This window comes from Chlorocebus sabaeus, chromosome 14, assembly GCF_047675955.1.
Source record: "Chlorocebus sabaeus isolate Y175 chromosome 14, mChlSab1.0.hap1, whole genome shotgun sequence".
Classification (NCBI taxonomy): Eukaryota; Metazoa; Chordata; class Mammalia; order Primates; family Cercopithecidae; genus Chlorocebus; species Chlorocebus sabaeus.
In genome coordinates, this window is record NC_132917.1 from 6,861,314 (window position 1) to 6,878,939 (window position 17,626).

General features: G+C 42.8%; 1 protein-coding gene across 4 annotated transcripts in view; it reads left to right on the plus strand.

The window, feature by feature from the left end:
* The window catches only part of RNF144A (ring finger protein 144A), a 127,201-nt gene that overhangs the window by 12,647 nt on the left and 96,928 nt on the right, over positions 1 to 17,626 (plus strand). For 3 of the 4 annotated variants that reach the window (XM_007971574.3, XM_038006518.2, XM_038006515.2), the window contains exon 2: positions 9,303 to 9,502. The exons of the other annotated variant lie outside the window; for it this stretch is intronic. The gene's annotated coding sequence lies outside the window, so the exon portion shown is untranslated. The remainder of the gene's footprint in view (positions 1 to 9,302; positions 9,503 to 17,626) is intronic. 4 annotated transcript variants of the gene reach the window in all.

Sequence of the window (17,626 nt, forward strand, 5' to 3'; positions counted from 1 at the left end):
TAGTGGGCATGAGAAATGTTTATATTATTAAGTGAAAGCAATGGTGAGGCAGAATAGTACAGTTTGATGTACAAACTTGAAAAATGGGCTGAGGAGAGAGAGGAATCAGAACTCTTAAGGATTGTGGCATTTTTTCTATTTTTTATTTTTCAATTATGGTTATATTTCATTTTTAGTGAAGTAAATTATTTTAGTTTTGTAAAAAATTAGTTGTAAATTCAGTCACTCGCTCAGTCCACACAAATTTTATTACTTCATATACCAAAAATATATGTATACAGACACATGCCCACCACACACACACACATATCTATGTGTATGTGTCTATAGACACACACACACACACATACATGTGTATATATATGTATAATTTTTTTTTTTTGAGACAGGATCTTGCTCTGTCACTTTGGCTGGAGTGCAGTGGTAAAATCTCGGCTCACTACAGCTTTGATCTCTGGGGCTCAAGCAATCCTCCCACCTTGTCCTGAGTAGCTGGGAGCACAGGTGTGTGCCAGCACACCCAGCACATTTTTATATTTTTTTGTAGAGGTGGGGATTTGCCGGGTTGCCCAGGCTGGTCTCGAATTCTTGAGCTCAAGCAGTCCTCCCACCCCGGCCTCCCAAAGTGCTCGGATTACAGGCTTGAGCCACTGCGCCTGGCTAACTATATATATTTCAACCAATACATCCACGTTATATCATAAGTGGACATTTCGCTGCCGTGGGGTTGAAGTGAAACAAGGAAGAAACCCTCCTATTATTAATAAACTGGACAAAGCTATGCAGGCACGCACGTTGCTCCTAAAGGGCTGCCCTCCCAGGCTGACCTGATACCGTACACCTGCAGGTCTGGCTGAGAGTACTGTTCATGTCAGAACTGGGACAGCGTGCCCGGCAGAGTCCAGAAGCATCTCCTAGTGTAGCGGTTGTGGTCAGTGCTTGAGCAGAGAAGGCAAGACTGTGGGGACAGAGACAGGATCCTGCTCAAGACTTCAGGCCCCACTGGATTTGTGAAAAGACCTGTGACTTCTCTGTAAATGTTCCTGTTTTATTCATCTCTAAAATGAGAATAGTACCAGGGTTACTTATTTTGTGGGAATCTTCTGAGGATTAAAGAAATCATGCCCATGAAACTTCAAAGGAAAACCTTGAAGGCCTATCCAAAACGCAGATCCACAAATTACCCTTGGAATTCCATAGGTGGGAAGCTGGGTTTTGGGAATGGGGAGGGACAGGCCTGCTGACAGTATTCAGAGTCCACTGTGAGAGCTTAATTGGCTTAATAAAAGACTGCCCTCTGGTCCACAAAAATGGAAGTATTTGACCCATGCAGTTTTTTTCCCTAGGTTTCAGGTAAAGATAGCCTAGATGAAATAATGCCGTATTTCCATTTTTTCTCTAATTTTCCGTTTTGGTGGTGGTTTTGTTTTAAATTTATGGTGAAAATGCCAGTGACTCTTGTGTTATCTAGAAGTGTGCTGTTTAATCTCCAGATATTTAGAGATTTTTCCATCTCTCTTTCTCTTACTAATTTCTAGTTTAATTCCATTGTAAAATGAGGGCATACTTTGTATGATTTTTGTTTTTTTCTTTGTTTTTACATTTAAGGTGTGGTTTGTGGCCTGGACTCTTCCCTTTGAACTAAAGGAATGTGTATTCTACTGTTGTTGGATGGAATATTCTTTATCAAGTAGATCAAGTTGATTGTTAGTGCTCTTCAGTTCAACTGTGTTCTTATTGATTTTCTGCCTGCTGAATTTGTCCATTTCTGATAAAGGGGTGTTAAAGTCTACAGCTTTTAGTGGTGGATTTGTCTGTTTCTCCCTGTAGTTCTGTCAGTTTTGCCATATGTATTTTGATGCTCTGTTGCAGGGTATTACGTGTTTAGCATTGTTTTGTCTTGGAAAATTGATCCTTTATTATTTTGTGATGGCCCTCTTTGTTGTGATGATTTTTTTCTTGCTTTGAATTCTGCTTTATCTGAAATTAACATAGCTAGTCCAGTTTTCTTTTGATTAGTGTTAGCATGGTATATCTTTTTCCATCCCTTTACTTTTAACATGAATCTTCCTGTTTGAAGTGGGTTTCCTGTGGACAACACAACATGTAGTTGACGCTTGCTATTTTAGCCACCCTGAATATCTGTACCTTTTAACTGGTATATTTAGACCACTCACAATTATACACACTTTTAAAATAGAAAATACTGTGTTGTGCTATTTGGAGATTTTTTTTTCCCTTAGTATATTAGGTTACCTTATTCCTTTACAAAGTTACATAGCCAAAGGAATTGCTTTCTAAGGTCTTTAAAATTGGTATGTGTTTTATCTCACCATTCTAAATAAACTATTTTTTCCTGTGGTAGTGCCTCTACTATAACAAGCTTCTCATTTTGTGCCTAATTTGGTATCCGGTCGGGTAAATCAATTGGTTCTTTGTGAGCAGTTTAAGCCTAAGACTCAGCTTCATTTTTATGAGTGATATCTTAGAATGAGGAATGGTGACAGAATTAGCCAAAGGCTTTTTATCACAATAAGAGAATTTTAAACAATACTCAATTAATTGGTAACCGATGAAGCAACGAGTTTGTTCCATAGCTATAATTTGACAATGTCTCCACTGCTGAAGAGTGTATTTTATTTTACCCTAGAGAAGACAAGTGCAAAATAACTCACTGCAGGGCAACTCTAAAGGGATCCCTGTGTTTCCCAGTGTACAGACTATTAGTATACGATGCATGCAAACAGAGAGGTGCTTTATCGAAGCGGGACAAGACCTCTATTCATAGTAAAGTCAAACAAACCACACATGTGAAAACCTCCACTTATAGTGGCTGCATAAGCTTAACTGCACAGAGCTATACTGCTTTTTGAAATATTAACTTGCCAGTTCAGCAACGGCTAAGAAAACAATCCTAGACTTGGAAATTGAAAGACTGGAGGGATTCCTTTGGAACCCCTTTGTGTACATGTGTGTGAGGAATTGTAGGTAAGTGGGAGGGTCTCTCTTGAGCAGTATTTTGCTGTGATAACTGGTGGGCACAGAGTCTAAATGTTCCTTCATTATGGAGAAGAGGGAGAAAGGATATGGAGAAGGAAGAGCCTCCACTGACTTGGATTTCTATGTGGATTTCAGAGCAGACCCTACTCTAAGGATTTGCTTCAGTGCAAAGAAACGCTGTCTTTTTGTGGGATTTTAATTTAGAGCTTGCAATATGTTATACTTATGAGATACAATCCTTGGTGAGGCAAAATAAAAATAACTGTTTTCTCTCAGTGTATAGTATCTCATGGGTACTGTATCGAAAGTCTTTAGCCTCTAAAAATTTAAAGTTATGAATGCAGAGAGTAAAAAACAACTCTGAAAGGAAAAAAAAAAGGAGAATAAAATTCCCTTTATTCTAAAGCAGTTATCCACAGGTTTTTTTTTCAAATTTTAATTCTTCTAGAAAAATTATTGTGAGTATAGAACTTAAATGTGTGTTCACAAATGGGATCATAGCGTATAAATATTTTTGTACTGCGACTTTTTGTTTGCTGATATATCTTAGACATCTTTTCATGCCAAAACATGAAATATTAACTAAGGTTCAACTTATTCTTCACTCATATAGCTGCATTATTTATTCAGCTTTTCTTCTGTTGATGTAAAATAAGTTGTATATGTAAGTAGATTTTCCGTTTTTGCTGTTGTGAAGATTGCTTCCAGGGATTTTTGTTTTTTGTTTCATTTTGTTTTAACGTACACATGATTTTTTTTTTTTTTTTTTTTTTTTTTTTGGCCAATGTATCACTAGAGTAAATACTTAGGACAGCACATGTGGGTCAGAGTTATGTGTGTTTTATATTTTCATCTGTTCCTAAGTCATTTTCCAAAATGACATCTATTGTTGTACTGCTAAAAAATGAATGAGAGTTCCTCTTTCTCCACATTCCACAGTGTTGGGTTTTTATTCAACAGTATCGAGGTTTTTCTTCATTGCTGATCTGACAAGTTAAATATGGTATCTTTTTACTTCATGTCTTTAATTAGGAGTAAGTTTCAGTGGGAGCTGAAAACAGCTTTTCAAATGTTTATCAGCTACTAGTATTTCTCTTTCTGTGAACCTGTTCACATTCTTTACCTGCTTTTCTATTGCAGTGTTTTCTATTGATATTTTTCTGTATAAATTAAAAGTATTAATTCTTCATTACATGTAATGAGAGTAATTATTCCCAGTTTTGTTATTTACTTTTTACTTGTCTTGTCTTATGTTATTTTTTTCCAAGTAGAAATACAATTTTTATGTAGTTAGAACTTTACCACTTCCTTATTTTTGAGGTTTGCTTTAAAGGCCTTTCTCCCTGCTGGGTTATACATATTTTAGTTATTTTTTTCCTCAGGTAAAATTGTAGTTTTACTTCTAGCATTGTTAGGAAACCAGCCTAATCTTTTTTTCCCAGCCTATTTTTTCCCCACCTATAGCTATTTGTCTGAAAACTGCTTAGTGAATAACCCATCTTTCTTCTATTGTTCTGAGACACTACTTAGAAGTATTTAAAGATATCTGCATAGAAGACTTTGTGGAGTCCTGGGTAAGAGCAGAGCTCTGCATCTGGACGTGGGTTGCCACTGACAGCTATCTGACCTGGGCAAATATTTTAACCTGTTTCCTCTTCTGTAAGATGCAGCTCTTTTGCAGTAGCTGTACTTTTGCCAATATTGTGCATATCACAGCCAAGTTCAGTGACTGTCACATGGTCATCACTCAAAAAAAAAGAAAAAAACCACATGATCAGGGTGGAGTGGGCGCTGTCTGTGCTTCTCATTGCCGCTTCCAGGCCATTGCGCCTTCTTCTTCCCTAAAACTTCCCGTGCTCCCTTGAGACATGTGCCATCAGGCTTTAATGTCCCTCTTCCTTCTTCTTTGAACCTTCTACAGATGCCCCCTCCTTTTGTCCTCCTCCGCATTCATAGATGAGTTTAGCAACGAATTCACTGTCTTCATCTTCCTTCCTGTTACTACTTTAGCCATTTCAACATCTGCATAGCAGGCCATTTCAAAACTGGATCCCTCACTTTCTTCTTTGGCCTCCTCCTTTTAGTCATCCTCTTTGTCTTACCTTAACTACCCATTCCTTCAGTAACACCCAGTTCTTCTAAAATCTGGACATCCAGCATCCTGTTCTGAGGTCACCACCCTCTCCATGCAGCTCTCCCTGCAGCTCCCTTTGCAGCTCCCCGTTCCTCCTCCCTCATTGGTTACTCTTCATTCCTGAACTGTGTCTCTTTGTTTGGACATCCGAGGGCCCCACGGCTCCATCCTCAGACCTCTTTTGCTGTCTTTCCCTTCTACATCCCTGCCCAGGTGAGCTCATTTATCCCCCAGTGTTAATGTTAACAGCATGTAGATAGGATGGCCTCTCACTTTGTGTCACCAGACCACCCCCAAGAGCCCGTGCTTGTCGTGGGCACGGCAATCTGCACACCTACCCTAGGGCTTCTGAGGGACACCCGTGTCATGGACAGGGCTGCTCACATGACCGTTCAGGACAAAAGTCTGGAAGCGTCTTTGACTTCTTTCTTTCCCTCCCTCCTTCCCTGCCACCCTTCCTTTCTCCCATCACATCTTTGGGAGGTACCTTCAGAATCTGTCGGGTTTCTGCTTCTCACTGCTTTCACTATTCCTTTAGGCCGAGCCACCTAAGGGAACAGTTCCGTTAGGAACTCGGGCGGCTCGGCCTACGGGAACAGTGAAGGCAGGGAGCGCTTCACTGTCAGTGCTTGTGAGGAGCAGTGAGCATGGTTGTGGAGCATGTTCTTCCTCTGTACATTCGCATGCCCTGCTTGCTCATTTCATCCAGGACTCACTTGAGATCTCACGTCTTCAGAGAGGCCTTAAAGAGTAAGAAAATAGCACATCCTTTCTTTACCTGGTTGTGTTTTATTGTAGCTCTTATCACTAGCTGATGGCATGTGTATACACACACCCCCCCACACATACATAGATGCATATATACACATGTATACACATACATGCGTCTTTAGATGCATGTGTGTATGCATATAGAGAAGTACTCAGACTGCAAAGTTCTAAAGGTTTTGAGTGGTTGTCGCTGACTTTTTTTCTCATAAGCCTTTTTATTGTAGTGATTTCAGCTGCTGCTATTTTGGTGCCTTTATTTAATAAGGAGTCATCTTATATAATCTTTAAAAATCACCAACAGGATCCTTTTCTATATTGATATACACACACTTGGTGAAAGAAATAAATGAATAAAATAATTTCTTTAATATATATTTTTGCATCAGGTTGACTTTCTCAGGTTATTCTGAACCCTTGAGTCTTTTGTTCAAAATCTGAAGTAGCATCTGTGTTCCCAGAAAGGTATAAATTAATTAATTGTATTGAAATTACCAGAGAAGCACACTGTTAGGAAATGAGAAGCCTCATCCTGTCCTTCAGTATATCAGAGTTTTTTCAATGACACACGGTAGTGTGTGTGTGTGTGTGTATGTGTGTGAGTGTGTGACTGAGGGCCAGGTGTGGTCTTACAGATTCCTGCATAGTCTGAGCTCCTTGAGAGCAGAAACCACATCTTATTCACCTTGTTATCACGCCTACCTGCTGTCTCAGCACATGGTCGAGGTGCAAGAAAAGGCTGAGGAGTGCATGAACATTTACTACAGATGTTTCTGCTAAAACCCGATACATGCATTCCTGGTGTTCTGTAAAACCTGGTACTAAAAATATGAGGGCTTCCTGAGTATTGAGGGACTGACCACTTAATGCCCGTGTGGCTTTGTAGCCAGAGTAGTATGAAGAACAATTCTTGATACCTGGGCACACATGCAGCTTGCCTGGAGGCTGTATGTTCAAAATATGGATGACAGACAACCAAGTGAAATGCATGGCACTTCATTAGCGCCTGTTTGCTGGTGCTGAGAAAATGTGGATGCCAGTTAGCTATGTGACCGTGGGCCACTGTCCAGTTGGGGGCAGGAGGCTTTGCAACCTGCCAACAGCCCAGGAGCCACACTGGGCTCCCAGCACACCCCTCTGGGCAGAGAGCTCTGTGGCCAGGCTCTCTTTATAAATCTTTTTATAACGCAGCTGGGAAAGGCTTCATTTGCCAGGGCACTAGCTGAGCAGAGAGCTTTTCTTCCTGCTGGAGGTTATAATTCTGTTTATAAGCTCTCTTACCTGGGAAAAATGGCAGAAGCTGTAGTAAAAGACACTATATTGTCTTTTATTTGAAGGCTCAGAATTTATTGCCAAGTAAAGGCAGAGAATAGATTTGCAAGAAAGTGGATACCGTTTTCTGGAATGGGTATCTAGATGCTACTCAGGACTGAGGAGGAACAGCTTTCTGGAGGTGAGAGGCTTGCTCTGTGCACCGCCGGTGATGTTTGGAGGCTGGGTCAGGGCTCTCAGCTGGCGGAGATATTAGCATTAAAGACTTTAGCTTGAGCAGCCTCGTCCTGAGTGCTGCAAAAAATTAGCATCCTCAGACTGCATGTGGGCAATGCTTGCTATTTTAGTAAAGGAGCAGTAACAAGGGAATATCTACCAAAAAGATACGTGGGCCTGTCCACCAGGCTGTGTCTTCTGGTCAGATGGAAGCCCTGCTCCTCTGATTCTCTGCTTTGAGAAAACTAGGATGGCCCTGCAGAGGCAGAGGGGGAGAGAGAGAGACGCAGTTGAATTTGTTCTTTGCTTCCTGAACAGAAATGCCTAAAGTTAAGCAGGGTTTACATATAGTGTTGCAGTCTTGATGAACAAAAGCTATACTGAGAAAGAGAACATTTGGGAAAACCTGAAGTAATCTTGCCTTCGTCTTTTACATTTTTTTCCACTTGACATGTTTCTTTCCTCTCCTCTCCTCTCCTCTCCTCTCCTCTCCTCTCCTCTCCTCTCCTCTCCTCTCCTCTCCTCCTCTTCCCCCTCCCCTCCTTCTCCTTTCCCCCTCCCCTCCCCCTCCCCCTTCTCCTTTCCCCCTCCCCTCCCCTCTCCTCCCCTCTCCCTCCCCCTTACTTTCCCCTCCCCCTCCCCTCTCCTCCCTCCTCCCCCCTCCCCTCTCCTCTCTCCTGCCCTCTCCCCTCCCCTCCACTCCCCTCCCCTGCCCTTTCTTTTCTTTTTTTTTTTTTTGATGGAGTTTCACTCTTGTTGCCCAGGCTGGAGTGCAATAGCGCAGTCTTGGCTCATTGTGACCTCTGCCTCCTGGGTTCAAGCGATTCTCCTGCCTCAGCCTCCCATGTAGCTGGGATTACAGGTGCCTGCCACCATGCCCAGCTAATTTTTGTGTTTTTGGTAGAGATAGGGTTTCACCATGTTGGCCAGGCTGGTCTCAAACTCCTTACCTCGTGATCCACCTGCCTCGGCCTCCCAAAGTGCTGGGATTACAGGTGTGAGCCACTGCGCCAGGCGTCTTTCTTTCTTCTTAAATAGTAGTTTTATTAAAATAGAATTCGAACAGCATAAAAGTCATCATTTTAAAGTACACCATTCTGTGGTTTTTAATCAATCTGTTAATATATTAGTTTGGAAAGTGTTGCTATCTTAGCAATATTGTCTTCCATCCATGAGCATGGGATATCTACTTTTTTAGGGCTTAATTTCTTTTAATGATGTTTTGGTAGTTATTAATAGACAGATCTTACACATCTTTTGTTAAATTTGTTTCTAAGTATTCTTTCTGGTGCTATTCTAAATTATGTTTCTTGTAATAACATATAGTGTTACTCATTCAAACAATTCCTGCCATTTGAATGGAGTGTTTAAACCATTTAGTGTAATTACTGATAACATTGAATTTATGTCTGCCATTGTACTATTTGTTTTCCATGGATCTTAATGTCATTTGTGTTCTTCTGTTCTTCCATTTTGCCTTCTTTTTCATTAGTTTATTTTATCCTCTTTTAATTCTATTTTTATTTTATTATATTCTTTTGAGTTCTTTTTTTCATGGTTGCCCTGAAAAGCAAGCTTTTCTGTGGATTTGCACCTCTCTCTATAAGAGACTCACTGGGCAAAGCTGAATGGCTGTGATTGAAAAGGAGGGGACAGAATGAAGATTGAGGGGACAGTTTGTTATCTCAGAATTTTCTGTGTTGATGGGTTTATTCATTAACTTCTTGGTGGATTTTTTTAAACATAGTAAACCTCAGTTTTTTCTCCGGTGTTCTATTATGCTTCACAACTGTCTGGCTGGATAAGATTTCTAATGTCAGTAGCCTTTCCTCTGGGCTTGAAGAAAGGCTTTGTACCCTGCTCTTCTCCTCCCTGCTGCTCTAACTGCCTGTGTTCTTCTCTTGTTTCCTAGGCATCCAGCACTCTGCTGACTCTGACATGCCCCCAGCATCCCCCAGCTCTGCAGGGAGCCCTGGTGCCGGAGACCTTCTCCCGCTTCTCCCTATGGGCGCCTGACCTGAGGGCAGAGCTGTCTGAGTGTGCATAAGCACAGTAGGACATCAGGACCTGGCTGGAAGACATTGCCTCTCCTCCCCTCTGGACTTCTCAGAGGTAACTTTGAATTTGGAGAATGAAGGCTTGCCAACCTTCATTGATCTCTTCTTAGTGGAATCTCAGGCCATTGCTGGAAAAGATGGTCGGCCTGCCTGGGTGGATTTTTCTATACCTCTTAAGCCACACTGTATAGGCAGTTTTCTAGTAGGTTTCCCTGGAATGAGTTTTAAGATAGTGTTCAACACATTATTTTATGCCATTGTAGTTATTTCTACTTTGGAAAGATTTCCAGGTTTGTTCATTTGCTGCTTATAACAATCTTTTGAGACTCCTGTTTTAGATCTCCCTGATTCACTAGAGAACACGTGGATTGGGCTCGCGCGTGTGCCAGGCACAGCTCTAACTCAGAACACAGTGAGGCAGCACCAGTTCCTGCTCGCATGGAGATTCTGTGTTTGTGGGGAGTACAGGTGGAGGATGGGGGTTGGGATAGGCAGGAAGAGACAGATAATTTTCATTTGACAGTAGCAGAAGCAAATTATATGCTATGCAACAAGCCCTAGATATTGTAGAGAAAAGAAAAAGTAAACTATTTAGTCCCGTTTAGTAGGACGGGGCAGGTTGCAGTTTTAAGTGGAGTGGTCAGGGAGGTCTCTAAAGGAGAAATTGAATATGGACTTTAAGGAGGTGCAGGAACTAGCCACTTAGCATCTGGGCAAGAGCGCTGCAGAGAGAAGGACTGGTGGCTGTAGCACACAGACAGAGCTGGAGGAGCACCCAGCCCAGCGTGCCTGGAAGGACGCAGCACAGAGCCGTGAGCTGGGACTGAGCGGGACATAGGAGGACTGACTGTGCCTGCCATGGCAGGCTATTAGGGAATTCTGCGGTCATGATGGGAAATCAGTGTAGGGTTTTGAGCAGAGAAGCAGGGTCTAATTCATTTTAATCAGCTTACTCTGGCCTCTACATTGAGAATAAACTGTAGAAGGTGGAGGAGAGGGAAGAATCCAGGAGACCATCTTGGAGGATATTGCAAATGGCAGCAGACAAGGCTAGAGTCCAGGAGACCATCTCAGAGGACTTTGGAGAGAGTGGAAGACAAGGCTAGAGTCCAGGAGACCATCTCAGAGGATGTTGCAGAGGGTGGAGGACAAGGCTAGAGTCCAGGAGACCATCTCAGAGGATGTTGCAGAGGGTGGAGGACAAGACTAGAGTCCAGGAGACCATCTCAGAGGATGTTGCAGAGGGTGGAGGACAAGGCTAGAGTCCAGGAGACCATCTCAGAGGATATTGGAGAGGGTGGAGGACAAGGGTAGAGTCCAGGAGACCATCTCAGAGGATATTGGAGAGGGTGGAGGACAAGGGTAGAGTCCAGGAGACCATCTCAGAGGATATTGGAGAGGGTGGAGGACAAGGGTAGAGTTCAGGAGATGATCTCAGAGGACATTGTAGAAGGTGGATAGCAGCAGCAGTAGCAGGGAAAAGTGGCCACATTCTGGATACAGTTTGAAGAGAAAGCCCTTACCACATCCTTCCAGAGTGCTTGTGAGTATGAGGAAAAGGGGAAAGTCTGTAACGATTCCAGGGACTTTAGTTTGAGTAACTAGATGGAATTGTCACCAGTGGAGATGGAGTAGGTTGCAGCCAGAGAAGGTTTGGGTGCAAAAAGGGATTCAGAGGCTGGGCACAGTGGCTCACGCTTGTAATTCCAGCACTTTGGGAGGCCAAGATGGGTGGATCACCTGAGGTCAGGAGTTCGAGACCAGCCTGGCCAACATGGCAAAATCCCGTCTCTACTAAAAATATAAAAATTAGCTGAGAGTTGTGGCAGATGCCTGTAATTCCAGCTACTCAGGAGGCTGAGTCAGGAGAATTTCTTGAACCTGGGAGACGGAGGTTGCAATGAGCTGAGATCACGTCATTGCACTCCAGCCTGGGTGACAAAAGCGAGACTCCGTCTCAATTAAAAAAAGAGATTCAGAGTTCAGTTTTGAACTTGCTGAGTGTGAGAAGATTATAAACCATCCACATGGAGATGCCGAGTGGGTGATCCTATCCAGAGCTGGTCGTTTAAGAGGGCGGTCTGTGCCGGAAATGTGATGGGAGTCTGTGGCCTCTGGTTGGTATTTCAAGGAATAAGATCAGATGAGATCCCCAGTGAAAGAAGAGAGGAGTTGTACAGACAGGGCCCTGGGGCATTCCAGCTTCATGAGGAGCAGAAGAGGACAAGCCAGCAAAGGAGAACAAGAGGGAACAACCAGGGAGGAAGCAGGGAAACCAGGAGCATGGAGAGGACTGAGAATGGAGGCTCAGGTCAGTGCTGGGGCCAGTGGTCCGGTGGCTGTGGCCACACACGCTGGATTGGAGAGAAGAATGCAGGGGAGGTAGTGGACACAGGGATTGTAGACAACTCAGTTGAGCTTTGCGCAAAAGGGAGCAGAGTTTGAGGTGGTATCTGGTGGGGTAAATAAGCTCAGGAGAATTGTCTTTCAGTTGGAAGCATTATCAGCATGTTTAGATGCCGATGGGAGTGACTGAGTAGAGAGTGAAATATTGATTATGTGGGATGGAGGGTTGCTGAAAACACCTCTTGAGTAGGCGAGAGAGATGGGTTTGTGGACAAGTGGAGTTACTGGCTTTAGGAGGAACATGGACAGTTGCCAGTGGGGATGGACCAAATGATGGCTACATGCATGGGCGGTGCTCGGAGGAGGAGGCTCTGCAGTTCTCTTCTGATTGCCGACCTTCCTTTGTGAAATGGGAGTCAAAGCTAGCATCTGAGCATGCCACATGGAGGAGGGACTGGAAGTCTGCAGAGACCAAGAGGCAGCAGAAAGCCCTCTAGAGAGGCGGAGGTGCAGAGCGGTCATCTGAAGCTTTCCCAGCCCTCTCGAAGCCCTGGCCGCAGACTGAAGGAGCCACTGGTGACTGCATGCTTCTCTAGATAGCCCTGCTGGGGAGCTGACGCGTGCAGATCAAGAATTGAGAGATCGTTTGGCCAAGCTGAGGGGGACACAGTGAAAGAGTGGCTGGAGTTGGTAGTGTGTGCCGGGGAGAGAGGATCCTAATCTCAGAGGGCACTGAGACAGGGAAGTGAGGAGCGAGGACAGCAGGGCTGAGGGAGGAAGGAGCAGAGGAGGAGCCATTGGAGATGCGGGAGGAGGCCGAGCACTGTGGGGCCGGGGCGATGGAGAAGGGACCTGCAATGGCACAGGCAGTGATCTGAGGTGGTGTGAGGAATCCGGAATGTGAGGTGTCTGCGAGTGCCGCGGGTTCCAGTGTTCCTCCCAAAAGCTCGGCTTCTTAGTCATCCTGCCTCACGTTTTCATTGTCCGTACTTTAAAAGGGCTGCTGGAGAGATCTGCCCCTCCACTTACCCGATTGCCTACTTACCCCTTTGGTGGGTAATTGCTAAGATGAAAAGGCATTGCTAAGGTGTCACTATTGCATTTCCTGGCTGGGGCACTGTGGCCCCGATGTGGCCACCAAGAAAGCTGACATCTGAAGTTTCCCCTCCCACTTGCTCTTCCATTCCTTGGCAAATAAATGCATTCTAACTTTATGGTTATTTTTTAATCTTAACATTAACATACTAGGATTACTGCATCTTTCCCTGCAGTGCTTTTGCTGGTCCCGAGATAGGGCCGCCTCAGGTGTGAGGGAGACATTAAAGAACCCTGGAGAACACTCATCCTGAGGCCAAGTGGAATTCTCTGTTCTCTCTGTTGGCCACGCCCACCTCCCAGGACGCTCTGTTTGGGAATCTCTCTCAAACAAATTCCAAGAACTGTGAAATGGCTTCATATTCACAAAAGAGTCATGGTGAAATGGCCAAAATACTAGAAAATGACATTCCAGCGTGAGCAAAGATGTTTATAAGTGTTCGGGATTTATAAAGAGAGATGATTTTCGTGGACTGTAAACCAGCCTCAGTCCAGCCTTCTATGACCGTTGTAGCTAAATCTGAAATACAGGTTTTTATTCTGTTTGGTTTTGTTGTTTTGTTTTTCCCAAGCGGGAAATAGCAGTAGTTTAAAAAGAAATCGTCAGTTAAAAACTTGGCCTTAGCCCTGGCCATCACTCAGCCTTGGGACCGGCCACGTTTGGGAACTGCAGCTTTGTGTGGCCGGCTCATTGCTGGTCTGCCTTTGGCTAGTTGGCCTTTAGGGCAAAGGTCATTTTTAAAGCATGAACTGGAAGCGAAAAGATCGATACCTTGCTCTAGTTCCTCCTGGTTTCAGAGTTCCTGACGTGGAGAAATGAGCAGTATTTTTAGAAATGGAAACAGAGATGCTCTTCTGAGATGCAGCGGCTGATGGTATCGTTAAAACCAATTGTAACCACATTTTCCACATTTAGCTCAGTTACAGTTTTCTGGGGTTTGTTTTCTTTTGTTTTCCAGCACTTTGGGCCCTTTTCCTCCATGTTCTGTGCTCTAGGCTATGGTGTTAAGTCAGTCTGTTGCTGGGTCACTCTTCTCTGAGCCTTCCGAGTGTGTATACTTGCCAAATTGGAGGGAGCCAGAGAACTACTGGCAAGAGAACAGCAAGTGCCTGTTTGCTATGGCAGTATAGATTTCTCTAGAAAGATCAAGTCGGCATTTAATGAGCACCCATGATGTGCAAGGTCCCATGCTTGAGGCCCCCAGGATAAATGAGGAGACACAGGCCGACTTCTGTTTGTAAGATTGTGGGTTTTTTTGTTGATTTTCTTTTTTTTTTTTTTTTGGGTAATGTTGACAAGCTGAGGATGTGGACTCCAGTTCCCAAAACTTGGGCACAGGCCAGAGTAAAACTAAGACAATGGGAAATGGGTGCTGACTGTTAGAAGAATTCTCACAACCAAGGCAGTTTTGAGCCTGCTGTGAAGAAAAGAGATGAGGAGAACCTGGGCCCTGGAACAGCAGGGCTGGGGGGCTGCTTGGAGCCTGGAGTCTGAAGATTTCCTGTCGCGAGGAGGTAGAATCTGTCTCCTGGGCAGGGAGAACCATTCAGATGTGTCAAGGGTAGTGATGTGATTCAAAACAAAAGGATTCTGGATGGTTGATTGGGTGATATCTGCTTCTGGGATAAAGGGAAGAAGACCTAGTAGGAAATGTTGCGTCATGAGGCTTAACAAAAACAAATGTATTTTTGTCCTTATTTTAAACATGTATTTCTTTTGATTATTCCCAAAAGCCTAACAACAGAGCTTCATAGACGCATGCATATACATTCGTTAAAGAAATATCATGCCTACTCTCAGACTTACAGCTTCATCAATAACTTCTAATTTTAGCTCAATTTAACACTGCTTTATTAAGTATAAATGAGAACACCATTAGTATCTTGCCTTTATAATTTGTTATAAAATGGGTAACATAATTCAATCACCTCAATCTTGATTTAAACCTGACCTTACTGATTTTAATAATCTGTTTTATGAGTTATGTTTCATAATTTATCTCTCAGTGCTTTAAAAATTACTTTTCCTTGTTTCTTTCTCTCTCTGTAAATATATATGATATAAATAAATACCTATAATTATATGTACATAAATATATAGTCAATGTAAAAATGTTTATTTGAATTTAAAAATAAGGTGAAACCTCTTCTGATAGAACATAGGGTTGATCGATTTGACAGTGAGAACCTCCTTTGTTTCTTAGGTTATTAGAATGAGCTAAATATACAAATAATATTGACAAACATGTAATTGAAACATTTTTAATAATAAAATCATGTGTTAAGATTTTTTTCCAGGCTTGTTCTGAGTATATTGACTTAAACAAGGTGCCTCTAAGTGAAAAAGTAATGAGTACAATTATTTATAAAGTCTTAGTATAGTCTCTTGATGTATTTCCCAGAAACTGGGCTTGAATGACTAATGTCTTGGTTGTTCATTATTTACATATCTGGTGGTTCCCCAAGGTTTACTTTTGTGGGAAGATCTGCTGATTAAGTTGTCAGCTGATCACTTAGAGTTAGTTTTTCTTTGATTACTATGTGATTTTTGGCATATATGTAGAAGTTCAGGACTTGAGTTTCATTTTTACAGTGTATCTTCTAGTCCATCTGTGTATGTATGTGAACAATGTAGTGAAGTTATTATAGCTATAAAAGTGAAAAATTGGAACAAAATTGATCTTGAATTGAGTCTTGTTATACATATAAGTAATAGTTATCTGTAGATATACAAACTTAAAGAGAAAAAAATCCAAATTCTTCTATTTTCAATAAAAGTTTATTTTTAGATTTAAGAAATATACATTAATTTTATATTTATCCTGTTTTTATTAATTATATAATCATTACAATTGCAGTAATTTTTAATAGTTGGAACCTTATGGTAACAAGCTATTTCAAAAATTAATACTTTTCTTAATTTTTAAAATCAGTAAAATACTTCCGCTGATAAAATACAGACAAAGAATCCTAGCTTACATTACATGAAGTGAAAATTATGTCAGGAGAATAACAATGCTAATATGGTTTCAGAGAGATAAAGGAATGCTATAAAATTTCTGCCCAAGAAGAAAGTTTCTGCATATATATAAAACTTAGTGATAGGCCAAAATTAAATCGTTTTCAACTGACCTTGACTTATTTTTCAAAAGGCAATATGCCAGAAGTTACATCATTTTCAGTGATTTGTAGTTCTTACGAATTTTTTTGATGGCAACTGAGGGCGCGTGCAAAGGGCCTGAGTAGTTTTTAAAAATTATTTTAAGCTGTATTTAAGCCAAAAAAAAAGGGACAGCCTCTGCTGCAGGCCACACAGTGCCGATGAGAGGGTCTGTGGGAAGAGGTGGAGCTGGAGAGTCGGTGAGGCCTGGCTCCGCCCCGTCCTGTCCACGTGATCTGGAGAAGCCACATCCCTCTTGGATTTGTTCACTGTACAATGGGAATGGCAGATGCTGTCTCTAAGGATCAGATGTATTGAAGGATGGGGAAATTGTTCATAATGTGTGATCAACATTCAGATATTAGCCACTCACATGTTAACTATGGGCTAAGAACTAAAAGCACACAAAATGACCACCTGCAGCCCAGTCTAGGTCCCGAGGGAAGAGGGAAGGAGGTCAGTGTGTGCAGCTGGTGCAGCCATGCTAAACGGTGGAAAAGCAGATACAAACAAGATACCAGCGAGCTCTGTTGCTCCCAGCTGCAGGGAAGACTGGGTGTGGAGATGGTCTACGTGTTTTCTTCTCTTAGGGGAGAATACACTGATGGTGCTGCAGGGCTGCAGGAATTTGGGAGATCCAGATCTGGCTGAGGGATGTCTTCTGTCACAGCACAGAGAGAAGGGACAACCTTAGAGGAGGCTGATTTTGATTCTCAAGCTCCTGGAGCCACGCAAGTTTGGATCCTGCCCGGAGGTCTAGGGATGCGTGAAATACCTCATGGTTGCTGCTGACAGAGATCATTTGTTTATCGCGGACGGGGATCATTTGTTTATCGCGGACGGGGATCATTTGTTTATCGCGGATGGCGATCATTTGTTTATCACGGACGGGGATCATTTGTTTATCGCGGACGGCGATCATTTGTTTATCGCGGACAGGGATCATTTGTTTATCGCGGACGGGGATCATTTGTTTATGGCGGACGGGGATCATTTGTTTATCGCAGATGGCGATCATTTGTTTATCGCGGACAGGGATCATTTGTTTATCGCGGACGGGGATCATTTGTTTATCGTGGATGGCGATCATTTGTTTATCGCGGACAGGGATCATTTGTTTATCGCAGACGGAGATCATTTGTTTATCACTTTGATGTTTCTAAGTGCACTTCTGTCTGCGTGGTTATTTCGCCAGCTTACACAGTGCCCCTGTGAGCTGTGGTGTTTCCCGCCATCCAGCTGAGAAAACTGAGACTGAACAAGGCTTGCTCAAGATGAGGCAACGGGCCATTGGTGGAGTTGAAACAAGCCCAGGATGCTCCATTTCCAAATCTCACATACCTGTCTGCCTGGTAAAAATTTTGGAGGGACTCTTAGGAGGTGACTCTTAGCACCAGGAAAGCAGGGAAGATTAGAACATCTTGGAAAATATCTTGATTCCAAATGGAAGTGATTTAGGATTGCAAGACTCTCCAGGGTCCAGATGGGCATGGGCGTGGTGGGAGTGGAGTGGATCATTTCTGGACATTGGTGTTTTGGAGGAGTCATTTTAAGGGCTATCAGCTGGTGTTTCATGTG